Source organism: Aedes aegypti, chromosome 3 (genome assembly GCF_002204515.2).
Source record: "Aedes aegypti strain LVP_AGWG chromosome 3, AaegL5.0 Primary Assembly, whole genome shotgun sequence".
In the NCBI taxonomy this organism is placed as follows: Eukaryota; Metazoa; Arthropoda; class Insecta; order Diptera; family Culicidae; genus Aedes; species Aedes aegypti.
Genome location: NC_035109.1, coordinates 149895028 through 149921220, shown reverse-complemented (window position 1 = coordinate 149921220; position 26193 = coordinate 149895028). Strand labels below are relative to the sequence as shown.

General features: G+C 39.5%; 1 protein-coding gene across 4 annotated transcripts in view; it reads right to left on the bottom strand.

Moving 5' to 3' along the window:
* LOC5579248 (putative leucine-rich repeat-containing protein DDB_G0290503) overlaps nucleotides 1-14442 on the bottom strand; it is a 526898-nt gene extending 512456 nt beyond the window's left edge. For 2 of the 4 annotated variants that reach the window (XR_002501244.1, XM_021849556.1), the window contains exon 1: nucleotides 13491-14442. The gene's annotated coding sequence lies outside the window, so the exon portion shown is untranslated. The remainder of the gene's footprint in view (nucleotides 1-13490) is intronic. The other 2 variants (XR_002501243.1, XR_002501242.1) reach the window with 1 other exon arrangement.
* Nucleotides 14443-26193: the final 11751 nt, after the last annotated feature.

Genomic DNA, 26193 nt, shown 5'->3' with positions numbered 1-26193 from the left:
ACACATAAGGATATCACTAATCGTCATTTAAATTGGAAAATAGTGCATAGAAATTACGACGAACAGTCTCACGAGACAAATTAATATCAAACACAGAAGCGGCCCTATTGAACGTCCTTTGCATGCCTATTATTGCGCTGTTCTGTCCGTAATTAGTGCGTTGAAAAGGTAGTCTCAACAGTAGTCTCTAGAAGTATTTCACACATTTTTTTCCTCGTATTTTTGTTAAGACACTAACTGCCCAAAACTGCATATTTGTAACATTCGACAAAAGTAGGCATTGAGTAAATGGAGTACCAAGTGTGCATTTTGTGGCAGTATGGGAGGAAACTAAAATTTCTAAAAATTACCAGGAACTCAAAAATGCTTATTTGAGGCTGAAATTTTGTACAACTCATATCGCATACTAGGTGAATAGTCAGAAAATAATTCTGATAGAAATGCCATTGCTATTACATTACGAGGCTCATTTATAATCTCAATGTGACTGTTATGCGGTTATAATTATCAATGTGACAAAACAACTTGGTATTTTTTTCGAATTTTCTAGAACAATCTCACAGATTTCAGTAAGTTGATCGAAAGTACTCATCATTTGATGACTCTCCATGGTATTAACTCCAATTTGTCAAAAATGTCGAATGTGACTGTTATGCAGTTATGGGCAGCTAACATGTTAATGCTTCCAGTCCAGGACGATTTTCCCTTTGAAGGAAGTACATTCCTGATGAAAAATGTTCCAGGCTGAAGCGGAAATCGAACTCACACTCCTTGACTCGATGTGGCTAAATGCTAAGTAACACTAACTGGACAGCCACGGAGCCCACTTTTAAATTATTAATTACTTTAATTCTTGATTAACAAACTGATTGTTTTTATTTTATTTGTGAATAAATTTGTATCAACTATCTTGAACAATTAATATGGTTTTAGAACGTACTATAATATGCTTTCAATTCGAGAATTTGTATATTTTGCCCTTTTGTAATTCAGCTTTGCCCATAAAAGCATAACTGTCCCATATGGATTTTTGAACCAACCCCTTTTATCGTCGCAACATCCATGTTTCAATAGGTATTTTACTATGCACATAAAAATTTACACACTTTGTTTGAAAATGTTGTGGAAAAATATGAAGTTGGTGCAGTCTCATATTGAAAAATAAAGGCAAAACAGTCTCTATATGTACTGAAAGAATATGGCAAGTAGAAATGTACTAGAAAATCATGAACATTTGTATGAGAAGTCAAACTTCAAACTTTGAGCGGTGTTTTCTCAATGCCTACTTTTTCAATATGGGACAGTTATGCATTTATGGGCAGTTTGATAAACCACCAAAAAATTTGTTTGAATTTTGTAACATTTATTGTTTTTATTATTATTATTGTTTTACGCAAGAGAGCCTGTAAAGAATTTTTCGATGAAATAATTAAAATATTTATTGATAATGTGGTGAACCCTAACTTTAGCACGATGACATGAATTACTATTTTTTTTTTTGATTTAAAATAGTTTTCAGATTTTTCGCGTGTGCTCTTAAATTAATATAAAATTACGATTCTAATGACACATTGTTCGAAAATTTTGGTCGATCCATTGCTGAAAAAATCAGCCATGTTTTTTCAGTGTGTTTTTTTTTTTAAATATGTTCCAACTTTAAGTAAATATTTAATATATAAAATTCGAAATATGTTTATGCAAAAATACCTACAAAGTAACTCATTGCCTTTCGAATGCGCTTCATATAAAATGAATAATAACCCCCTTTAGACATAGCGTGATCCCGTGCGTGCGTGATCGGTAATTTGACTCACGAACGAGCGATGATGGTGTGAAATCAGAACGATGGAATAAAAATCGTTTCACGACCAACAACCACTGGCACGATGCAAAAAAAAGATATCTATAGGGTGTGGTGATGAACATTGTTGTCACGCTGCCAACTGGGTATCACCTCTACATCACAGAGCTAGCCAATATGCTCTCAGAGTTAATATTTCGTGTCACAGTATGACGTCATTTTGGTGCTGAACATCTGTAGGGAATTGACGACCGGGTGTACGATTTTAGTGACTGCGGCTGTAGGTCACAATGTGGAGATGATGAATGATGTGTTTGCCTTTACTATCTGCGCCACTGTCATTCTTTTACGTTTTCACTAGGGTTCATCAATTAGTGATGGACTAATTTGTTGGCGAGAAAATATATGTTTTGAAATGAACTAGCCATCTTCTTCTTGACATAATGTCCTCACTGGTACAAAGCCTGCATCTCAGCTTAGTGTTCTTATGAGCACTTCCACAGATATTAACTGAGAGCTTTCTTTGCCAATGTTTCCATTTTCGCATTCGTATATCGTGTGGCAGGTACGATGATACTCCATGCCCAGGGAAGTCAAGGAAATTTTCATTACGAAAAGATCCTGGACCGATCGGGAATCGAACCCAGACACCTTCAGCATGGCTTTGCTTTGTAGCCGCGGACTCTAACCACACGGCTAAGGAAGGCTCCTACTAACAAACTAGCAATTGAGGGTAAAATACTACAAACACATATATATGGAATGGTGAGCGTTATTCCTTTGGGAATCGCAAAGAATTCCTTTGGGAGAGATCGTTTTGAAACCCAGCCAAACAGCGCTTTGTATGATACAGCATTGCTCGTGCCTCACACAATGATGTTCTTGATAGGATCTCTCCAGTACATTTGAGTCTTTCTGGAGTAATTACTTCAGTTAATGAGGAACATTTGATTATATTTTTGTGAAGTCCTTGGATAAGTGCCTGTAAGAATCTATGATAATATTGATGTAATCTGAGGAAGATTTCCCAGGGAAATTTATTATTAAAATACTGTTTGCATTCGATTTTTTTAAAGTAGTCGTTGGATGAATTTATAAAGCTAATCTGCCGTGGAAGGATTCCATAAGTAAATTTCAAGTAAAAATAGTACTCTTTAATGAATGTTCGAATCCTTTGAGCAGAATCTAAAATAGAGAAACTTAAAAGTAGATGGAGTACCGTGTACCTTTTAATTCCGCTCCTAAATAATTATCTTTGACAGATACGCGTATTTCGACTACCACTTGCAGTCTTCTTCATTTTTTTTTTTTTTTTTTTTTTTTTTTTTTTTTCTTTATTAGTATCTTTCCAAACATTACATTCATTTCTTATATCTAGGTGTTCTGTGTTATTTGACAACACTATCATCCTAATTTGGTAAAACAAATTTAAAATTTAATTAACATTTTGTCAACAACATATTACATTTCATTGGCCGTAGCAGTTCAGTTTTTTTACAGGTGAGTTGATTTCACCTGTTTATAAGAGAAAAAAAACGTTTTTAATATACTTAACCTAACTTAACCTAAACATATAACGCATTAATCGTGGCAATAGAAGATTGTAACGATTTTTGCCTGAAATTATTAATGATTGTATTTGACATTTGTTCCAATGTTTCAACATTGGATATTCTATGTAACTCATTGGTACTATACCAGGGAGGAAGCCTCAGAATCATTTTCAAAATTTTATTTTGAATTCTCTGCAGAGCTTTCTTCCTGGTATTACAACAGCTAGTCCATATTGGTACAGCATACAACATGGCTGGCCTGAAAATTTGTTTGAATATCAACAGCTTGTTCTTAAGACAAAGTTTTGATTTTCTATTAATAAGGGGATAGAGACATTTTACATATTTATTACATTTGGCTTGAATGCCCTCAATGTGATTTTTGAAAGTTAAATTCTTATCTAGCATGAGCCCTAGATACTTAACTTCATCTGACCAATTTATTGGAACCCCTCTCATCGTGACAACATGTCTACTTGAAGGTTTCAAATAAAGAGCTTTTGGTTTATGTGGGAATATTATTAGTTGAGTTTTGGAAGCATTAGGAGAAATCTTCCATTTTTGTAAGTATGAAGAAAAAATATCCAAACTTTTTTGCAATCGACTACAGATGACACGCAGGCTTCGTCCTTTGGCGGAGAGGCCTGTGTCATCCGCAAATAAAGATTTTTGACATCCCTGAGGTAACTCAGGTAAGTCAGATGTGAAAATATTGTATAATATTGGTCCCAAAATGCTGCCTTGAGGAACACCAGCTCTTACAGGAAGTCTTTCAGATCTGGAGTTTTGATAATTAACCTGAAGTGTACGATTTGACAGATAACTTTGAATTATTCGAACAATGTATGTTGGAAAATTAAAGTTTTTTAATTTTACAATCAAACCTTCATGCCAAACACTGTCGAATGCTTTTTCTATGTCTAGAAGAGCAAGACCAGTAGAATAGCCTTCAGATTTGTTGGAACGGATCAAATTTGTTACACGTAAAAGTTGATGAGTGGTCGAATGTCCATGGCGGAATCCGAACTGTTCATTGGCAAAAATTGAATTTTCGTTGATGTGGGCCATCATTCTGTTCAAAATAATCTTTTCAAAAAGTTTACTGATGGAGGAAAGCAAACTGATTGGACGATAGCTAGAAGCTTCTGCAGGATTTTTGTCTGCTTTTAAAATTGGAACAACCTTAGCATTTTTCCATTTGTCAGGAAAATATGCTAATTGAAAACATTTGTTAAATATATCAACTAAAAATGATAAGCTACTTTCTGGAAGTTTCTTGATGAGGATGTAGAAAATTCCATCATCGCCAGGAGCTTTCATGTTTTTGAATTTTTTAATAATAGTTCTCACTTCTTCCAAATCAGTCTCCCAGGCATTTTCGAAAACGTTCTCTTGATTGAGAATATTTTCGAACTCCTGAGTAACTTCATTTTCAATTGGACTAGTAAGTCCTAAATTAAAATTGTGCGCACTTTCAAACTGCATAGCAAGTTTTTGAGCTTTTTCGCAATTAGTTAGTAATAATTTGTTTTCCTCTTTCAATGCCGGTATTGGCTTCTGAGGTTTTTTCAAGATTTTCGATAATTTCCAAAAGGGCTTAGAGCCAGGGTCCAATTGAGAAATTTTATTTTCAAAATTTTTGTTTCTTAATTGAGCAAAACGTTTCTTGATTTCTTTCTGCAAATCCTGCCATATAATTTTCATAACAGGATCGCGAGTGCGTTGAAATTGCCTTCTCCTCACGTTTTTAAGACGGATCAAGAGTTTAAGATCATCGTCTATAATCACGGATTCAAATTTTACTTCACATTTTGGAATTGCAATGCTCCGGGCTTCAACAATGGAATTTGTTAAAGTTTCAAGAGCATTGTCAATATCAAGTTTAGTTTCTAAAGAAATGTTAACATCAAGATTGGAGTCAACATACGTTTTATATATATTCCAGTCGGCTCGTAAATAATTGAAAGTGGAGCTGATAGGATTGAGAATCGCTTCTTGGGATATTTGAAATGTAACAGGGACATGATCAGAATCAAAATCAGCATGAGTAATCAGTTGGCTACAAAGATGACTAGAGTCGGTTAAGACCAAATCAATCGTAGATGGATTTCTAGAAGAGGAAAAACATGTGGGGCTATCAGGGTATTGAATTGAGAAATATCCTGAAGAGCACTCATCAAATAAAATTCTGCCGTTGGAATTACTTTGAGAATTATTCCATGACCGATGTTTGGCATTAAAGTCACCAATGACAAAAAAATTTGACTTATTGCGAGTCAATTTACGCAAGTCAGTTTGGAGCAAATTAACTTGCTGCCCAGAGCATTGAAAAGGCAAATAGGCAGCTATGAAAGTATATTTACCAAACTGTGTTTCAACAGAAACACCTAAAGTTTCAAAAACTTTAGTTTCAAATGATGAAAACAGTTGATGTTTTATACGCCTATGAATGATGATTGCAACTCCCCCACATGCCCCATCAAGTCGATCATTACGATAAACAAAAAAGTTAGGATCTCTTTTGAGTTTAGATCCAGGTTTTAAATACGTTTCGGTAATTACTGCTATATGCACGTTATTAACCGTAAGAAAATTAAACAACTCGTCCTCTTTACCATTCAGAGAACGAGCATTCCAATTTAAAATATTTAAATTATTATTTGGATCCATTAGAAAAACGTAATCCAATAACAATTTGATTTGTAAATTTTACACCTACTTGGACTGCTTCAGTCATAGTGGTGGCTTTGAACATTCCATCAATCATTAGATTCAATTGTTCAGTTAGAAAATTAAAATCAGAGGCGGACATGTCATGTGATTTCCCATTGGAATTTCCGGTAGACGAAGAAGCGGAGTTACCTGTGGCGGTAGGGTTTTTTTCCATTTGATTTGAAACAAGTAGAATGGGTACCCATGGATCGAACAGGGGAGGAGTTCGAATTTCCTGCTACGATATCGGCAAAGGATTTACCTTGGGTAGATACATTCGAAATAGAAAGATTCGAACGGCTACCCGACGGAATAAAATTAGTTTGTGAATGAGTATGATTATGATCTTCCTGATGGGTATGATTCATGATCAAGCGATCGTTAACTGAAAAATGAGCATTGTTCGATACTCTACCAGGCAAATTCCGGAAACGACCGTTATCGTAACGGATATTATCTTTCATCTGCCTGGCACGAGCCTCAATGACCTTTTTGCGTGAAGGACAATTCCAAAAATTGGACTTATGGTTAGCCCCGCAATTACAACATATGAATTTGGTGGTATCTTCCTTCACTGGACAGACGTCTTTGGCGTGAGAAGAACCTCCGCAAATCATGCATTTAGCATCCATGCGACAATTTTTTGTACCATGACCCCACTTTTGGCACCGACGGCACTGAGTGGGGTTCTGGTAATTTCCTCCAGGTTTCTGGAAATGTTCCCATGTCACACGGACATCAAACAAAAGTTTCGCTTTTTCTAAAGCTTTAATATTATTTAGTTCTTTTTTGTTAAAGTGAACTAAATAAAATTCTCGAGAAAGCCCTTTCCGAACAATGCCAGATTGGGTTCTCTTTTTCATAATGATTACTTGGACTGGGGAAAATCCAAGTAAATCATTTATTCCATTTTTGATCTCTTCAGGTGATTTATAGTCACTTGAGAGACCTTTCAAGACAACTTTGAACAAACGTTCAGTTTTGTCGTCATAAGTAAAAAATTTGTGCTTCTTCTCTTCAAGATGTTTGAGAAGAAGCTCACGATCTTTAAGAGTTTCCGGCAAAACGCGACAGTCTCCTTTCTTTGCGATTTGGAAGGAATCCTTGATTCCCCTAATGGAGTTCAAGATCTCCTGCCTAAATCCCGCAAATTCGGAACAACTGACCACGATAGGCGGCACTCTTTGCTTCCTCACTTGAATCAAAGAGCCTGGGCTAGAGGCTGCTTCGATTTGGTGTTCGGAAAATTTGTCTAGAGCATCGAACTGATTGCTCATTTCGATACAATTATTCATTTCACCCTTGGAAGAAAGTTCGCATTCCGGGGAAACGTCCTTTCTTCCATTCTTGCCACGTGTAGTGACAGTTTTAAAACCCACTTTTTTGGAAGGAAGTAGTGAATTCAGAGATTCACCCTTCCTTTTGTTAGTTGTTGATACCATGTTTAATTAATAAACGAAAGAAGACGTGACCTTCGAAAGGTTTTTTTCCCAAGACGGTGTCCAAGAAGGATTACCACCGCTAGCTTTCGCCAACGGGTCCAACGAAAAATCGAAGGCACGGGTCCAAACAAGGATCGTAAAGGGATCAATAGTAGAAAAAATAGTACTGAAAAGTACTGTTTTAGTAGCACTGAAAAGTACCGTTTTTAATTTTAGCACTGAAAAGTACTGTTTTTGTAGCACTGAAAAGTACTGTTTTATTGCTTTAGGTAGTTTTTAAGAAAACTTCCAAGAGCAGAGAGAATTCGTGTACGCACAGCACGAAGGTACGATGCGCACTGCAGTCTTCTTCATCATGAAGCTCAACAAAAGGCTTCCCGAAATTTGTGGGGATATGAATAGAAACACCCTGAATAACGAACGTGCGATGATAGAATCATGGAAGCAGAACTGTGACTTAAGGACAGTGAGGCGACTAGTATGAATGGTATTAGGGCTGAACCTAGAGAAGTTGGCCGTTTGTCTGCACCGGTTGATAATCTAAATCTGAGAGACGGAACAGCTGCCGAAGAAGTGAGTTTAAGAAAAGGGCGACAAACTAGAATATGAAAACTCATCGTGTGATCAATATCCTACGTAACACCAGGATATCCAGTTTACTTTCACCAATAGCAAATGAGTTTGTGCGAAGTTATAAAAAAGACACGGACACCGTCTTCAGCCATTTAGCTGCACAGACTGTAACTTAACACTAGACAACGGACAAGCATGCTCCAGTGGCACGGCCGAGAAACATTCCTTATGAAAAGTTTCTATGTCTGACGCGGGAATTGAACCCAGACCCCATGACACGGTGCGATCACTGCCTGATGACACTAACCGCACGGCCACGAAGCCCACAAGCCCACAAAGCTGAATTCATCAACAGTCGCTCGACGAGGAACCAAAATCTCCAAACCCTCCAAAAAAGGCATGCATACCGGGTCCTAACGCATCACCTGTTCATCAATTTTGAAGTAGCGTACCATAGCATCGACCCCAAAGAACTACAGAAGATCCGGAATGGCACAACATTTGGATTACTCTTTCGATTACATATTCAATACGCACTGCGAAAAAAAGAGATCTTCCGAAGATGAATACGTGGCGAAAAGACGATGGTTCCAAAAGAAAAAGTGACCTACGCGGCCGTACTCCTGAGCGGAAAAGCTGGTACGAGCCTGGCTCCGCGATCAAGAGGACATGACAACAGTGTAGAGGTCCATACCACGTTTGAGGCAAAGAAAGCCAAAAAAAGGAGCCATGGGTGCCTATGGTGAACCAGACAGTGCTTCCATGGGAACCACGGACGCAAAGCAATAGCAACCCTTGGATAGGGGTTGGAAAGAAGAGAGAAAAGAAAAAATAGAAACGGCGACCAAGAAGAATCTTAAACCGAAGACAGGGAAAGGTAGGAACTTAGGCGAGGCCCTCGTTGTCAAAACGGAGGAGGCGAAATACGCCAACGCCGAGATTCTGAAGGCGATGCGATGCACGGAAAAGTTATCATCGTTGGGCGTATATGTGCGGAGCCCAAAGTGGACTAGCATTGGTGCAAGGGTCCTAGTCTTAAAGAAATATGCTAAGCGAAAGGTTGCAGCCTATAAGCAACTAGAACAAGAAGTACTTGGCGACGAGTTTTATGTGAGATGCCTAACAGGAGAAGTGACTCTCCGTTGTAAAAATCAGGATGAAATCACCGATGCAGCAGAGAGTTCGGCTGCCTTCAAAGAGCAGTGTGACAATGACGTATCCGGTAAGGCCAACCAACTTTAAAAGAACCCGCAGAGCATCCAAGTTCGAGGTTGAAAAACAGCGCGCTTTGACGGCGAAGTACTTACTGAAGCCCTAGGGTGCGAACGGAGCACTCTGGACATAAACGGTGAAGAGCTAGTTGCTGCGATATCACGAGTGTGTGATGATTAAGAAAACCCGTGAGGTGACGCCTACTGAGTGGTAATGGCTATCAGAGGTGCAATGGCGCCCCAAGAGATGTCGGCCGAGATGCTGCGATCGACGAGTGATGTACTCTTTCCTCATCACCCCACAAGCCCAGACCATGCCCAGCACCGTATATGGCAGATTAGAGAAAAAAAAGTGGCGAGAGTGACGAACGAAGGCAGAAGTCGTGAAAACATTCGCGTCAAATAAGACACCGGGATCCGATGGTATCCCGAGTGTTGGCGGCAGTGAATACGGATCCGGAAATGTTCCGAACCATGATGCAACGAAGATGAAGGAATCTTCCCGGATGTATGGAAGCGACAGAAATTGGTACTACTACCGAAGGCGAAGAAACAGCCCAGCCCCGTCGGCGACCGATCTGTCTACTAGATACGATGGGAGGATGGATGTTGGAGAGGTTGATCATCAACAGGCTAGTACCGTATATGGAAGGTGCTGACGGCCTGTTCAACAACCGCAATCTGGAATGCGATAGCCCATGCACTTCATCGCCTCAAGTTACCGGTGCAGTTGTGTATGCTTCTAGAAAGCTACTTTGACACATGGGAGGGGCAGAAAAGCGTTTGAATTACCACGGGAGTACCTCAAGGTTCAATGGTGTTATAGAATGCGATGTACGATGCCATACTGAGGCTGTCTCTTGCGACGAGTGTTAAATTGACATTCCCCTAGTTATCTATGGCGAATCGATGGTGGAAGTAGAGTTGACAGCAGCGCACTCTATCTCCATGGTTGAGGAATGCATAAAGTCTAGGAAATTGGGACTGGCACATCACAAGATTGAGGTGGTGATGAGTAACAGCCGCAAATCCGTGCAACAGGCGCCTGTAAAAGGGCATCTACCTATTGCCGGCGCTTTCGAGGATGATGTTTAACAGCTTTGCTGTAATTGCCAGCAAACGTACGCTCCTGGCAAACGTGGCGCTATCCATACTGATGAAGGAGGAACAATCTGGCCAAAAACGCTCGGAAAGAGAAGAAGCCTTGAGTGGTTGGAAAGCACGTATAGAATCATGTGCTTAAGAGTAGCAAGCCGGGATGAAGCCCATCGGGCGCATCATCAAAGAAAATGCTCAAGGCTTCAACTAAAGAGTCATCAGAGGAGTCCGCAACGCGTGTAGAGAAGCATCGCTTAGATGTTGACGGCAGGAATGATGGACCCATCGGCTAGTACCAAATGTGTCAAATTGGTATAAAAAAACAATGTGGAAGACAACTTCCACCTGTCGCAGTTTCTGTCAGGACATGGTTGCTATAGGCAGTACCTGCATCGGTTCGGGCACTCAGAATCGTCTGCGTGCCCCAATCGTGCTGGTATAGAGGAAACAGCAGAGCATGTCGTGTTCGATTGCCCGCGTTTCATTGTTGTGAGAGATCGCGCTTGCTGCGGATATCGAGTGCTGGACTGCAGTAGCTACGGCTGTCACTCATATTATGCAAGAATTGTAGCGCCTATGGTGCATCGACGAAAAGTCGGCTGCAGAGGATTAACTTTGCCGATGCTGGTCCCCCAACATCATTTAAGTCAGCTAGGAGAAGCAGTCTTCCTAGGCTACTTCTGCTACATGTTTTTTTTTTTTTTTTTTTTATAGTAGGGTTCAAAAAAGCTTCAAAAGCCTGGCCTGTTGTGTGTTGGCACGGTGTGGGACTCACGTTAGGCGTGCTTAACCACTAAAAAACTTTCCCTACTGCTCCTGTGCCTCGATCTCCCCCGGAACTACATCAGGCAACTTCATCGGGGGAGGGCTGTGCTCATGCACTTCTGTGCTCATGCACTTCTTCAATCTCAGCCTCTAACTGTTCTGCTAGTTCGCTGTTGGAGCGTTTTGCCCAATTGGCGATTGAACATCTCGCCGGGACTTTGGACAGCTTTCTGTGCGACGACGCATACTTCCCTTGGGCTGGCCTCGCATCAGAGCTCTGTTCATCTTCTACTGGACGCTCATGTGCACTTCGTTGCTCTACGACGACTTGTTCTCCGCTGCTGCTGTTCGAGCTCTCCTTGTTCACCAGTTGGATGCCGAGGTCGGTCCAGCGATTCCGGTTGGAGGATGACTTCCGGTTCACTGGCGCCCAGACGACCCAAAACTGGTTTGTGACGATCGATGCTACTCGGCTTAGTCCCCGACGGTGGAGCTTCTTTCTTCTGCTACATGTGTTAAGCGCTATACGCACTGGCCCCTCCCCGAAGAAATACCGTAAGGTGGTTCCTGGGAGAAAAGGATCTCAGGCCAAGGGTAATGTCGGTGCATTCTATAGACCACTTGAGCAATTCAGCAAAATTGCTCACCTACATGGGCTTACTACTAGGGCTGGTTTTAGTGGGTCGTCACTGATGTGGCTCCTTGAGATACCTTCTCAGGGGTCTGATTGCAGATTTCCTTATTGCGAAAGAACAGCTTTTCCGGGAATAAGAGCTCAAAGGGGGCCCAGATAGCCGTAGCGGTAAACGCGCAGCTATTCAGCATGACCATGCTGAGGGTCGTGGGTTCGAATCCCGCTGGTCGAGGATCTTTTCGTGAAGGAAATTTTCTCGATTCCCAGGGCAAAGAGTATCTTCGTACCTGCCACACGATATACAGTGCAAAAATGGTCAATCGGCAAAGAAAGCTCTCAGTTAATAACTGTGGAAGTGCTCATAAGATTACTAATCTGAGAAGCAGGCTTTGTCCCAGTTGGGACGTAACGCCAGAGAGAAGAAGGAGAAGAAGCTCAATGGACAGTTTACAGATTTACGTGAAGATTTCAGGCAAACTTGAATCACCCCGCAGACTACGGACCATAAACTTTTCGTGCCTATTGTTCAACATCGTTCTAGAAGATGCCATGCGGAGAACCGGGTTTAATAACCGAGGTACGAATGTATGGATAAGGATATTGTCGGGAGAATATTTGGAACGTTGGTAGCTCTGTTCTGAAATGTCGACTACTAAGTACATGTTGACAGGCAGAACTGAGAGCGATAGGACTAGACGAACTCAGAAAAAGTCCGTGTACCATTAGACGAAGATACGTTCTAGGTGGTTGATGAGTTTGTCTACTTCGGATTCTTGTTAATGGCTGAAAAAGACGTTTGTTGTGGAATAGAGGGGCATATCATCAGTAGAAGTCCTAGTGCCTACAATGGAATACACCCCTGCACCAAATGTACCATATACAAAACGGTCATAAAACCATTGGCCCTCTATGTACATGAAGTAGAAGTATGGTCCAAATCTGGGAGCACTACGAGTATTCGAACAACGGGTGCTTATGATGATTTTTTGGGGGTAAACATGAGAACTACGAGCTCACCAAATACCGTGACCCCAGTTTGTATAGGGTGGCGAATGCAGGAAGGGTTGCGCTGGGCAGGGCATGTTGTAAGACTACCGGGCAACAACCCTGAAAATTAGTGTTCGAGACGAATCCAGTTGGTACACGAATCGAGGTTGGAAAGGCACATCCACGGACCGAATCCACTTTTTTTTTTCAAAATCGATCAATTAGAAAGGACACATACTAAGGTTATGGAATTAACTCATTCCAGTAGCACTCAAAAATAATCGTATTTTTATTACTTCTTCGATTTTTCGTCTTATTACTTGCGTTGTAACCCAAACATGACGGTGCATGCTTCTGAGATAATTGTCTTTATCAACACTTTCCCAGTTACTAATAGAGAGCTTGCTTAACCCGTTGACAATTGTTACATGTGTATGTCATACGGCAAGCACGAAGATATTCTATGCCATAGAAAGTTGAATAACTTTACAACTCGAAAAAATCCTCGATCGAGAGATTGGAACCCGCGACTATGATCTTGCTAGATAGCTGCGCGTTTACCGCCATCATAGCGGCGCTATGATAACTTTGCCTCATTTGATTCAAAAAAATATATAAAACAAATAATCTCTAATTATCCAAATAATTTTGTGCCCAAAATTTTAACAGCAAAGATTACTACAGTTATAGCTTAAATATCCAATTTTCAAGTACCTTCTTATCTAGCTCTGATCATCCAAGCCGATTGGTAGTGCTCGTTGCTCTTTTCTGGCGGATAAACGACGCGATGGGGGTGAAATGCATACAATTCGCTATCAGTTCGCAAATTGAACGTCACGTTTCTGCACCAACCAACAGCCACAGATTATGTTATGGCTATGTACCGAGCTAAGTAGAGACAATGATATGACTACTACCTAGTTGACTCTGCGTTACGAATTAGCGGCGATCGCACGTTAGAATACACACTTCAACACTTTCGCAGCCGCCGCTCTATTTTTGTCGCCTTTTTCAGCTTTTCTCGCACTGTTGTGATTGTGATTAACTCGATAAACGGGCGATGTTTTATCGTCACACTTCACCGTGACTTCGTTATTCTTGGGGGAAAATCAAATTTTCCACTCCCTTAGTTTTTCACTCGCACTCTTATAGTATGCTGATTTTCGATTGGTTTCGAGCACTTGGTTTCTTTGATAAGAAATAATATTGAATAATCGGAGCTCGTTTTGAACTTAATCGTTGAATTTCGAAATAACTTAGGAAACTAAAGGCGTATCCAAACTGGAGGGGTTCGATATTTTTCGTGAAATGAACTTAAAAAACACTAATTTTGTGCGATTTTTCTTTTCGTGATGATTCGGTTCCAAGTGATTTTCACCTATTCTACTTCTTTGCACTAATCCTTTCGATTCGGCGGATCACACGCGTTTCAAGCCTCGCAATGCTTTCAAAATGGGTAATTCAAGTTTGGGTTCGATTACGACACACTGCGTTCGCGATAAATTAGGTTCAATTAAAAATAAGTATGACTTAACTTCGACAACTGTTCGAATAACCGTATCGGCCGTATAATAATTCTAAGTGAGTGCGAGAAATGTGACTTAAAATTAAAATTAAATGTTGCCTTGCGGGTGGACGACGACTGACTAACGACGACAAGCTGACCGGATAGAAAATCGCGGTCGTCCTCCGTGAGAATACGGTCCCAGAACGGGAGTTTTTTGCGCGCACGAGAGAGAGTGAGAAGAGTGCGCGTGAATGTGAAAGTTCGGAAGCTGTAGTTGGTGATGAGCCATGCAGCACCTCGCAGAAAAATAGTTGATCTTCATTGGCGTAATAAGAAGGAAGAGCAGAAGACCCTCAAGCCTGGTGTTGACACCCTCTAGAAAATTTCAACAGGTAATTGGCATAATAGTTAAATTCTCTATTCAATTATTTGGTTAGCCAACAAAAGTGCTGTTCAAAAACTGTTCCATTGATAATCCTTTGATATTAGAAGATTTTGTTCTTTGAAAGTTAAATCATACATACAGTCGAAGCTCGTTAAAACGACAACTTTTATAGCGACAAAAGCTCTCTATGGCGACATTTTTCGGTCCCTTGAAAAATATTTCAATGTTATAACTATGCTCTATAGTGATATTATACGATGCTCTATAGTGATATTATACGATAGACGGAAATACTTTTGAGGTGTTTGATGAATTCGTCTACCTCGGATCCTTGCTATCAGCCGTTAAGATAACAACGTTAGTCGAGAAATACGGAGGCGCATCATCTATGGGCTATGGGCTCCAGAAGAAGCTGCGATCGAGAAAGATTTACCCCCGCACCAAATGTACCATGTACAAAACGCTAATGAGACCGGTGCTGGAAGAGGACCTACTTGTAGGTCAAATGCTTGTAAGCACTTGAAGTGTTCGAACGACGGGTCCTTAGGATCATCTTTGGCAGTGTGCAGGAGAACGGCATGTGGCGGCAGAGAATGAACCACGAGCTCGCTAGGCTCTGCGGCGAACCCACTATCCCGAAGGTGGTGAAAGCCAGAAGGGTGCGTTGGCCAAGGCATGTTACAAAACTACCGGACAACAAACCTGCAAAGATGGTGTTCGCGTCAAATAGCCAAAATCGAGGTTAGAGTGACACAGCCATGGACCAAGTAAATTGGCTTAACATCGTTAACGAAGTTTGATAAAACTAATTGATGTAACACCAAGTAAACAAATAAATAAATAATAGTTCAAAAGTACACGCAGCGAACTGGACTATCGAAATTCATACATTTTGCCTTATGAAAGATTGAACGATTATCGCAATACGAACGCTTTATGTATCGTTTTAGCATTACTCCACATCAAGGCGTTGATAGGCGCGGGGTGTACGCACAAGTCTATGGATCGCAAGGTCCTTGGTTCGATTCCAGGTTGCCACGACAACTATTTTTGTTTTCAAATTTCGATTTCATAAGGCAAGTTTATGAATTTCAACCCGATTCCTTGTGGCGAATTTTCATAAGGGGATCCTATGTTTATCGATAGTCCATTTGCCTGAGTGTAGTTTGAAAATACAGTAATGGACAGAATAAAGTAAACATTAATCGTGCTGGATTTCGGCTTCCAGTGATCCGATTGTTCTGAATTTTTCACCTCAGCTCAGAAATAACATAAATTTTATTAAACTGAATCTAATCATTTTAGAGGGGAGGGAGGTCTTCACGAATTTGTGACGATGTGTGACCAGGGGGAGGGAGGGGTTCCAACTAGTGGACGTAGCATTTTATATAACATCAGTAAAAAATAGCTTAGTAGCTTTTTTAATCAAACTTCTTTATCTGACTTATTAAACTTGGGTTATAAACTGATGATTCAGTTTCAAAACATTAATATGATAAATACAATGGAACAGATTTTATAAAGCTTTAAATAGATATGTGGATATTATATTGAATTCGTGTCCAAACCAGGGTTGGGAAAAATCTTCAAATTCACTCTACAGTAGCCAAGCAAAGCCAATCACAGTCAGCGAAGCCAGTGAAACTCACGCCCATCGCTGCTGTAGGCAAAAAGCCTTGAAAATAGCAAAACACCCGTTGCTAAGGGCAACCCAGAATTACTGTAGAAAAATGTTCTATTTCCCGCTGCATTTCCCGCATTTAGAGCCTTCAATGACACTCATGATTTAGAAAATTCGTGCACCCAACAAAGGCTACTTGATGAGATTCACGTTTTTGAACTACTGTACTGGAGAGCCACGTGATTTTCGCGAAAATTCAAGCCTACTACTATTACCATTCCCAGCACTGGTCCAAACTATGTTGTTTATATATAAACAAAAAAAAAGTTCAGCAAATTAAGTAAAAATCAATGCTTTATCGAATTGAAAAATATTGGTTTCCCATTTGTTAACAAGACATTGAATCAACCGTTTTATTTTCATTCTATAATTTCATTCAGTCACAGCCTGGATAATAGTGAGGACATCAAATTTGTGTGTTTTCCAAATTGTTCCATCATTCAGGTTTCTAAATCACTCGGTAATGAATTCGAATTTAAAATAACATTCTCAAATTGAAAGATAAAATCCTCTAATATAACAAAATTTCTGTTTAATAAATTATAAAATATTTTGAACTCTTACTCATTGCTGTTAGCTTTATCAATCCAAACAGATTTTACTACATTTACATAACATTTTTCTACATTTTGATTTTAAACTTGTTTTAGGTTTTAACACCAGCAAAAGTACTAAAAAATATATTCAACCTGTATAAACTGGGAACCAAAATTCAAGTTACATAATTTTGGAAAAAAGCTTGTTTAACCTGTTTCCGAATGATTTTTGAGCGCAAATATATCAAACTATAATTTGTCAGATAATCCTGTCATTTCAGTCGGCTGTCAAATAAGAGTAAAATTGAAAAGCCGACCACCTAAGTTTATAACCAGTTTAACCATAATTCGCAAAATTTCAGTTTAACGATGTACTTGAAACATATTGTTTGCAAGCAGTTAAATACCACGAACTACTGCAGTGCGCAGTTGACAATTTAATCAGCACATTATGCTAAATTCATAAAATAAATGTTTTCGAGAAAATTGATTACGCCTTCACCATTATTTGATCACTATTTTGTATGATTTTGACGCAATGGGCTAGCAAGATAGAGCTGCGAGTACTTCCTTGGTTTCAGTCAGTAATTAATATCAAACTTTGTTTTAAATTTGTGGATTTGGAGGGGGGGTGTACTTGATATGCTACGTATTTTCCAAGGGGGGGTATAAGAATTTGTGACTAAATGCTACGAGGGGGCAGGGGGGGGGTGTTGAAAAATCAGTGAAAAAATGCTACGTCATTTATGGACGGCCCTTAGCAAATTTCAAGCATCTTTCAAGCTCCGGTGAATCGATCAATCGGAATACTAAATGCTGAGCTACTATAGTTTCCAAACATGACCATTTTGTATGGAATTCCCGCGAAGTGAAAAGACATGTTGCGGCTGCGAATAAAGCATTTTACGGACTACGTAACCAGCTTAGGTCCCACAGCTTGCAAACGGAAACAAAATTGATTCTTCCGGTGGCTCTCTACGGGCACGAAGTGTGGACATCGAAAGAGTCAGACCGGAAAGCTTTCAGTGTTTTCGAGCGTAAAGTGCTGCGGACAATACTCAGTGGGAAACTCGAAAATGGTGGGTGGCGCAGACGCATGAATCACGCGTTGTATCTAGTGTACAAAGATGCGAATATCATCAAGCGTGTAAAATACGTCAGACTTCAGTGCGCTGGTCACTTAGTGCGAATGTCGGAAGAAAGAATAGCGAAAATAATATTCAGCAGGGAACCAGGTAGAGGTCGACGCCTTCGGGGAAGACCACGAATACGCTGGTTGTACGCAGTGGAAGAGAACCTGGTGACCCTAAACGTTCGGGGCAACTGGAGAAGTTTTGCCCAGGACCGACGAAGATGGAGCTCTACAATACGCCTGGCAATGGGGTGACGCTACCCTGTAGCCATCAAGGTAGGTGTAGTGCTGGGAGCAGGGTTGTTAACGTTAATCAACGATTAACGGCGTTTCGTTGATTCGTTAACGTTAATTGTAACGATCAACGAATTTTTCGTTGATTTTTTGGAGCCGTTGATCAACGTTAACGTTAACGCTTGTCGTTGATTTAACGTCAACGACTCCGTTAATTTATACGTTAATGATGGTATTTGTGCTTTCAATTTTTAGCAGATCCCAGACCGAGTAGGATATGTAGCGTAGCGAGAGGCAAGAAATAAAACAGCTATTTAGCTTTTTTTATATCCAATAATAAGTTTTTGGTTTATTTTTGTATTGTGTTAATACATTTATAACAAAATGTGAACGATTTTGAAAAACTACAATTTATTTTTTGTATATATTTAGTGACAAATTTAATAATCAAATGGTGTTCTTCCATACAACACGTCCAAGTTTGGGGGCTCTGTACCTCAGTTTCTGGTATTTCGAATTGGTGGACATTTGAATGAAGTTGTAGTTCGTACATGACATGAAGTTCACATAATCTGAAGTTTTGTCTGCACTAAATTGATTACATTGCAGTCATTGAAAAAATAGGATGGTTTTTCAGTGGCAAAAGTAAGTAACCGAGAGATATCCATATTGAATTCAAAAACTTTAAGCTGTGCTGGTGTTGTGTTCTGCAAATTTGCGTAACTTCTGAAAGTGCATAACTTTGTTGAAGAAATTAACCACCGCTTACCTTTTTTTTAATTATGTTAGAAAAAAATCGTTACTTTTATTACTTACTTTTCTTCTAAAACTCTTTGGTAAATGACTGTAATGTAATGAATTCATTACCAACAAAACTTCAGGCTTTTTGTGACTCGTCATTTATGTTTCAGTCAGTGCTGGGAATGGTAATAGTAGTAGGCTTGTATTTTCGCGAAAATCACGTGGCTCTCCAGTACAGTAGTTCAAAAACGTGAATCTCATCAAGTAGCCTTTGTTGGGTGCACGAATTTTCTAAATCATGAGTGTCATTGAAGGCTCTAAATGCGGGAAATGCAGCGGGAAATAGAACATTTTTCTACAGTAATTCTGGGTTGCCCTTAGCAACGGGTGTTTTGCTATTTTCAAGGCTTTTTGCCTACAGCAGCGATGGGCGTGAGTTTCACTGGCTTCGCTGACTGTGATTGGCTTTGCTTGGCTACTGTAGAGTGAATTTGAAGATTTTTCCCAACCCTGGTTTCAGCCAAACTAAGGTGAGCTGAAACACAGATCCCCAAACTTGAACATTTTGCATCGGAAAACAGCATTTGTCACTGACTGTAGGTAAACTAAGCTTTCAGGAAGTAGCTTCGTGATCACCAAATGTGTATGTTCAGGAGATCACGCCCATGCAAATCCATTTTCAATCACTTGGTTCCGGGATGTGAATTCTCAAGAATTTTAATTTCTCATTATCCATGCAATAAATCGACCTGATGTTTTGTGATTTCAAAATAACGTTGTTTGTTTCCAGATCCAGTGTACAAATAAGACAGTATTTGGAAATTTCCTCGGCGGAGGGGCCATTTGGCGAATATTGATACGGGGGAAGTTTTGATCTGCGGAACTTTATTTTACTCCGTTCATCATCCTTGAAACCCTTGTTTCCTAATTAAAATTTCAGCAGCGATGTGACGTTGGCTCGCTGGGATCACTTCGGTTTGGGATATATAGTACTGAATGTCGGGTTGCCCAGTGCAATCGCGAAACGTAATGCCAAGCCCTCCGAACCATTTCAATCGGTAAATGTCCGGATTCTTTTAGCGCTCGTAGAAAATTGATCTTGTCCATCTAGGCTTGCCGCCTTTTATACCCGTAAACAGGTTTTTTTTTTCAATTTCCTTGGTTACAGCATTTGCATGGAAACCATTTGTTTACCCACGTAGAGAAAATTTTCATTGCATCTACACAGGTCATCCAGTGATCAACGATAAGATTACCGCTGTTCGTTGACGTTAAATCAACGCAACCCGTTGACGCTAACGTTAACAAACATGAAACGCCGTTAACGTTGATTTCGAGAAAAATTAACGTTAACGGCGTTAATCGTTGATTAACGTTAACAACCCTGGCTGGGAGATCAATTGTTTCTTTAAGTTGTTTCAATTATGCACACAATTTGAAGTCACCAAAGACGTAATCTGCCCATAACTGCAAAACAGTCACATTCGACATTTTTGTCAAAATGGAGTTAATACAATGGAGAGTCATCAAATGATAAATACTTTTGATCAACTTACTGAAATCTGTGATTTTATTCAAGAAATTTCGAAAAACATACCAAGTTGTTTTGTCACATTGGTAATTATAACCGCATAACAGTCACATTGAGATTATAAATGTTAAAGCAATGAAATTTCTATCAGAATTATTTTCTGACAATTCACCTAGTATACGATATGAGTTGTACAAAATATCAGCCTGAAATAAGCACTTTTGAATTCCTGGTAATTTTTTGAAATTTTAGTTTCCTCCCATACTGCAATAAAATGCACACTTGGTATTCCATTTACTCAATGCCTACTTTTGTCGAATGTTACAAATATGCAGTTATGGGCAGTAATGTAATTAACTGAAACGAAAAATACAATTTAAATAAAAACATTATTGTTACTGTTTAATTGTTCAAACGCGCATATTTACTCTAACTTGCAAAAAAAAACATTAAGCTCGTAGACATGAGAGTCAATTTCGACAAATTGAGATGCAAAATTTGAAAAAAAAAAAATAGAATAGTTCTGGTGGGCTTCGATCCCATGACTCCCAATACGTCTAGCGTAAACCAACTACGTCACAGAACGGGTAACGATTTTGCAGCGCCGTCGGCCAACCTGAAACCAAAGTTCGTCATGACCCCACGGCCTCCACAAATCTGCAACTCCTTCGGCTCTCTGATATGCCCTATCAACTGTCCTAAACGTGCCTACGAACAACAGTGAGAGATTTTATTTTTAGCGTCGCACTGTCTCTAACTTTGATACAAATTGTATAAATTAGGGAGATTTGGAGGCTTGAATCTCCGATTCTAGTTCTCCAAATAATCTGATAAGTTACTTCAACTTTAAACGTTTAAAAACTCACTCAATTTATCATTCACTGCATTTCAGACACAAATATTCAAGTAGCGAATCTCTCATTTTAACAAAAACGACAACATTTCCAACATGAAATAATATTCAAATTAAAGCATTTAGAGTAATATGCCCCCTGCAAAATTGAACAATTTGGTAAATTGATTTTTTTCAAAATATTAATATTGATAAACTTGAATTTTGCATCTGAGATGTTATGAGTTTTCTGTTTTTTTTTTTTATAAGTAAATTTCAAGGGGGCTTCCATAGCCTACTCTTAGGCGGTGACCCATTACGCATAAAGACGTTTGGCTTAATGGACGTTTCACATAAAGCTGTTTTATATAAAAGTCGGCAGCATTTCAAAGAAGGCATATAAATCTCTTAACTTAACTTAGCTTAGCTTAGACTGACTACACAAATCAATGGTTGCTATTCCGTGATTGACAGAATTCAGTGAAGATGCACAAAGAATCAACTAGAAGTTCGGCTGGGATTGGCCAAAATTTTCTTCAGTGTGCATAATTCAGTGCCTCTCTTTATACAGGGTCAATGACGGCGCCGGCCACGTCCATGCAGTCAGGTGGGATCGGGGGAAGGAATGTTAGTGTGTAACCTTTGCTATTTTGAGACCGTGTGTCCTCTGCATCTTCACAAAGGTTACTGGGAGGGATGTTTGTTAGTGAGGAGGATCGTTGGGTCACAGAATTCACGTTGATAAGCGATTAGACCATGATAAACAATTATTTGTGAGATATAAACATGCTTATAAGTAAAATATTTTCTATTGATATGATAATTTCCATGTAGAAGAAAATAATCACTACACTTGAAGTGCGAACCATTCAAAGTTTGTTGAATAAATAGGTAAACGCTGTTAGATTCCCAGCCCCCCAAAAAAATTAGGGGTGGGTAATGTCTTTTACATTACCGCGGGGTTGACGTAGAACTACGATGATTAATAATTAGATTTGTCATGTCTATGAATTTGTAAGTGTACTAGTTTTGTGTTGTTATTGATCGGATGAAGTTTTCAGAAGTTAACTCTTTCTGGACTCATTTTGGTAGTCCTGAAAAGAATCATTTGTCGTTCTGTGGTTCCGAGAACCAGTGTTTGGTGTTCCAGGAATAATGCCAGATGATTAAATTCGTTTGTTTGGTCGTTGCTTCCTTGTGTTGCTTGGTTGGGTGATCGGTTTCTGGCTCCAGCTGTAGTTCGCCAAACTTCTCCAGTAGATTAGATGTTTGATAGCTCGGGTGCTTCGATCGTTAGAATCGGTAGAATCGGTCCAGTGCTTTGGTTTGTAGCAATATCCATTGCATGAGCATTTAGGCTCTGTACATTGATACTCATCAATATGCAGGCTTGGCCGCTATGATCCAGTATTTCACGCAGTTCTTCTCAAAGCTTCTCTAATCGATGATTGCCTAAGCGCTGCAGCTCATTCCTCAAGTCAACCCTCTTGGAAGAATTGCTGCCTTTGGCGTGATGGAACTTAAAAATATTGTCAAAAATAGTCCTTGCAGTGAAGTAACCCGTGACAAACAAACATATACCAATTGCTGATCCTGGCTTTTGTCATAGTCATACACGACCTCGGGGAAAGTTCCACCTTGCGACTTATGAACAGTAAAAGCACAGGCACTAACCATCGGGAACTGAATGCGTTTGCAGTTGATTATGCCGCACAGTTTGAAAGTAAAATAAAAAGTCTCTATACAGGAGTGAAATTGGAAACCAAGAGCCTTACGTTGGCATGAAATATTTTGAACTCTTATAACTGTTTGCTGGTTTAACGAAATTCCTTGAATGGCACCTCAATTGAAAGACAAGACATCAAAGGGTCATGTCGTTTACTTACTGAATCCCACATAGGGAGCCGGATCCTATTCTTGGCACTTTTGGTTCACTTCGGCAGTGGGGTTTTTTAAAAGCTACAAAGCTCATATTTGGCCACAATGTGCGTCATACTGATACGCTTCTTATTGCAAAGTTTCAGACAATTCGGCCGAGAAAAACCCCCCATGCCAAAGTGAATCATGGAAGTGCCCAAGTGGTTCTGCACCCTACCTGTCCAAATAGTTTAATTACTGTTTTAAAATAGAACGTTGATTTCAAGCAAATTTATAAATAGGGGTGCTAGAGAAAATTTGACGTCATTTGCTTTCCATTCTCCGCTTGGATCGCATCTCAGCAGGCAACAGATCGTCTCGCTCTGATCGGGCGTGCTTCTCAGGCACAGACATCGATAGCGAAGGACGCCCCCGTTTGTCTTGCTTCGCTCAAATCAAACTGTCGAGCGAGCGAGAGAAGATGCCGTCTGAAGCCAAAGTCATCACCGCTGCCGCCGCCAGGAAGAAGAAGAAGAAGAGGAAGCAGTCCACAGGAAAATTTGCGGTCGAACTGTGAACACGGTCGGGCAAGTCATTCTCGCTTTGTGCTTCACCGCTTGTTTGCGTTCACCCAGCCATCGTCATCGCCACCATCATCAGATTTCGACTTAAGCCCGGTGATCCACTACCTGTTACTGTTGTGCGCCATCCACGCCCAGAAACTTTCGGTTCGTCGTATAAGCAAATATGCTCAAATTTATACATTTGAGTTGAGGATTCCCCGTTTGACCATGGCAATCAACTGATAACATCCCGCAGTGTTATTTATCTGTAAGAGCATCAAAGCTAACAAAGCCATCGGCCCTTTTCAGGGTCATCAAATTAGTGGAAAAGAGTTAAAAGAGAAATATTTCCGACTTTATATATGACTTCTTATATTCCTAAATGAATTTCACAGCTACATACAAAATTTCATTTGTCATCAATAATTTATTACTCAACCATTTGAGATTGTACTCGCGGACGCTGCTGCAGTGCCGTCGGGGTGAGTGCTCAACATTCCACAACGATTGTAAAATAGAGTGCCATTTCCAACAGCGTCTTTGATGTTCCATATTTTATGGGAACACTTTGATTAGCAAAATAATCACATGTAACAAAATTGCGACATATTAAGAATGCTTCTGAAAAGACATTCTGATTGAACAATTGTAATAATTTTAGCACCCATGGATCAGAAATTTACCGTCATAATAAAGAAAACGATTGATTATCAATAGCTCGTATTGAATATTTAGTTAATATCAACCCTTCCAGCAATTCATGTTCGACCAATTTCTCACGCAGTAGCATTCTCCGCAATTTTCAAGTAGGGAGAGATCCCCCATTACCGGACAGCACCCAATGCCGGACAAATTCGAAACATTGAGAAATCATCGTCCAATCAAGATGGTGTATTAGTAGTAAAGGAAGCTATTATGGAGACTAATGTTTGCGTAGAATAACACATCCTTGAAATATGCATGCCTTTTTAAAAAAGTACAAAAGATTGAAAATTTCAAAAAAATTGACATATTGCCTTAATTTTGAGACTATTTATTAATTATTTTGAATATGAAAAAATACTATGGATCACGCAAGCATATTCGAACATAATCCTAATTTGATAGAATGAATGTATTTTGTACCATAATTGGACTAAATATGAACAAATTACAATTTTGTTTAAGCACCTCCTGTCCCCCAGTTTCGAACAGCCTGATTTGTCATATGATATCTTTTTAATTATTGCACGAGTGTCTCAAAATACATTCATTTTTCATGGATTCCGTCGATCATGGTATCAAACATGCAATAAAATTAGGAAAAAATGAACATTCAGAACAACATCGTAAAATGTGCTATTTTTCATCATATAAGAGAGAGGTTTTTAATGGACATCTTGCAAACTATGATATACTCAAATTGTTTTTGTAAATGTTGCAAATGCATTGAATTGGCAATTATATACTATTCCTAAAGTAAACACATTCAATGATGTTCAAATTTACAGAATTCGAGGTATTTCCAGATTGTGTCCGGTATTGGGTGCCACCTTTCAAGATCGATCAATTTGGTACTAAAATACATCATCAAAATGCAATATCAAAATTCATACTTATATTTTCAAATTTATTTTTGTACACTATAAAAATGATAATATTTATCATAAATGGGTAACACGAGCACATAAAACCAATATTTTTCGAATTATGAATTAAGTGGCTTAAGTGTCCGGTACTGGGGGATCTCCCCCTAATTCCAAGCCCAACACATTATTGGCACATACCCATTTCCCAGATTGGTCGATCAGAAAGCGAAGAGCACAAAAGGGAGGAGCATCATCTGCTATTCTGAGGTTATAAAACATGCTTCCTTCGTCGGATCCAGTTTCATTCCAATTCCGCTTTCGAGCTGGTAAGAGCTCCTCCGAACTTGCTCAGCGAGAAGTACCTCGATGCTAGAAATCTGCTGAGCTGTTAATCTTCAAGCTGCCAATCCAGCATCTGGTTTGTGAAATCACTCAAGATTTCTAGGTTGACCGATCCGCGCTTCTAGATTTCGACTCGTGGTAAACTCGTGGTCACAGCATCCAAGCTCAATCGGCCCTTTTCAGGGCCAACATACGTTCATAAAAGGGTTTATTGGATGATATTTACTGATTTATCTATAATGATCTAAATATCGCGGTATACTACAATTTGGTTCACATAATTTACCCCACATAATTACATGAATTTGAGAATTTACCGCTGCAGCGCCGTCGGACCGTAATAACATCATACTATTCAGCATTGTATGGTATTTCTAACAGCATCGTTGATTTATTATATAATGGGGGAACACTTCCTAAATTCTCGAGTATGGATATTGGAAAATGTATTAAAATTGCGACAGATTTTAAGTACTGTTCAACAAACTGTTTCCTGACCCATTGTAAT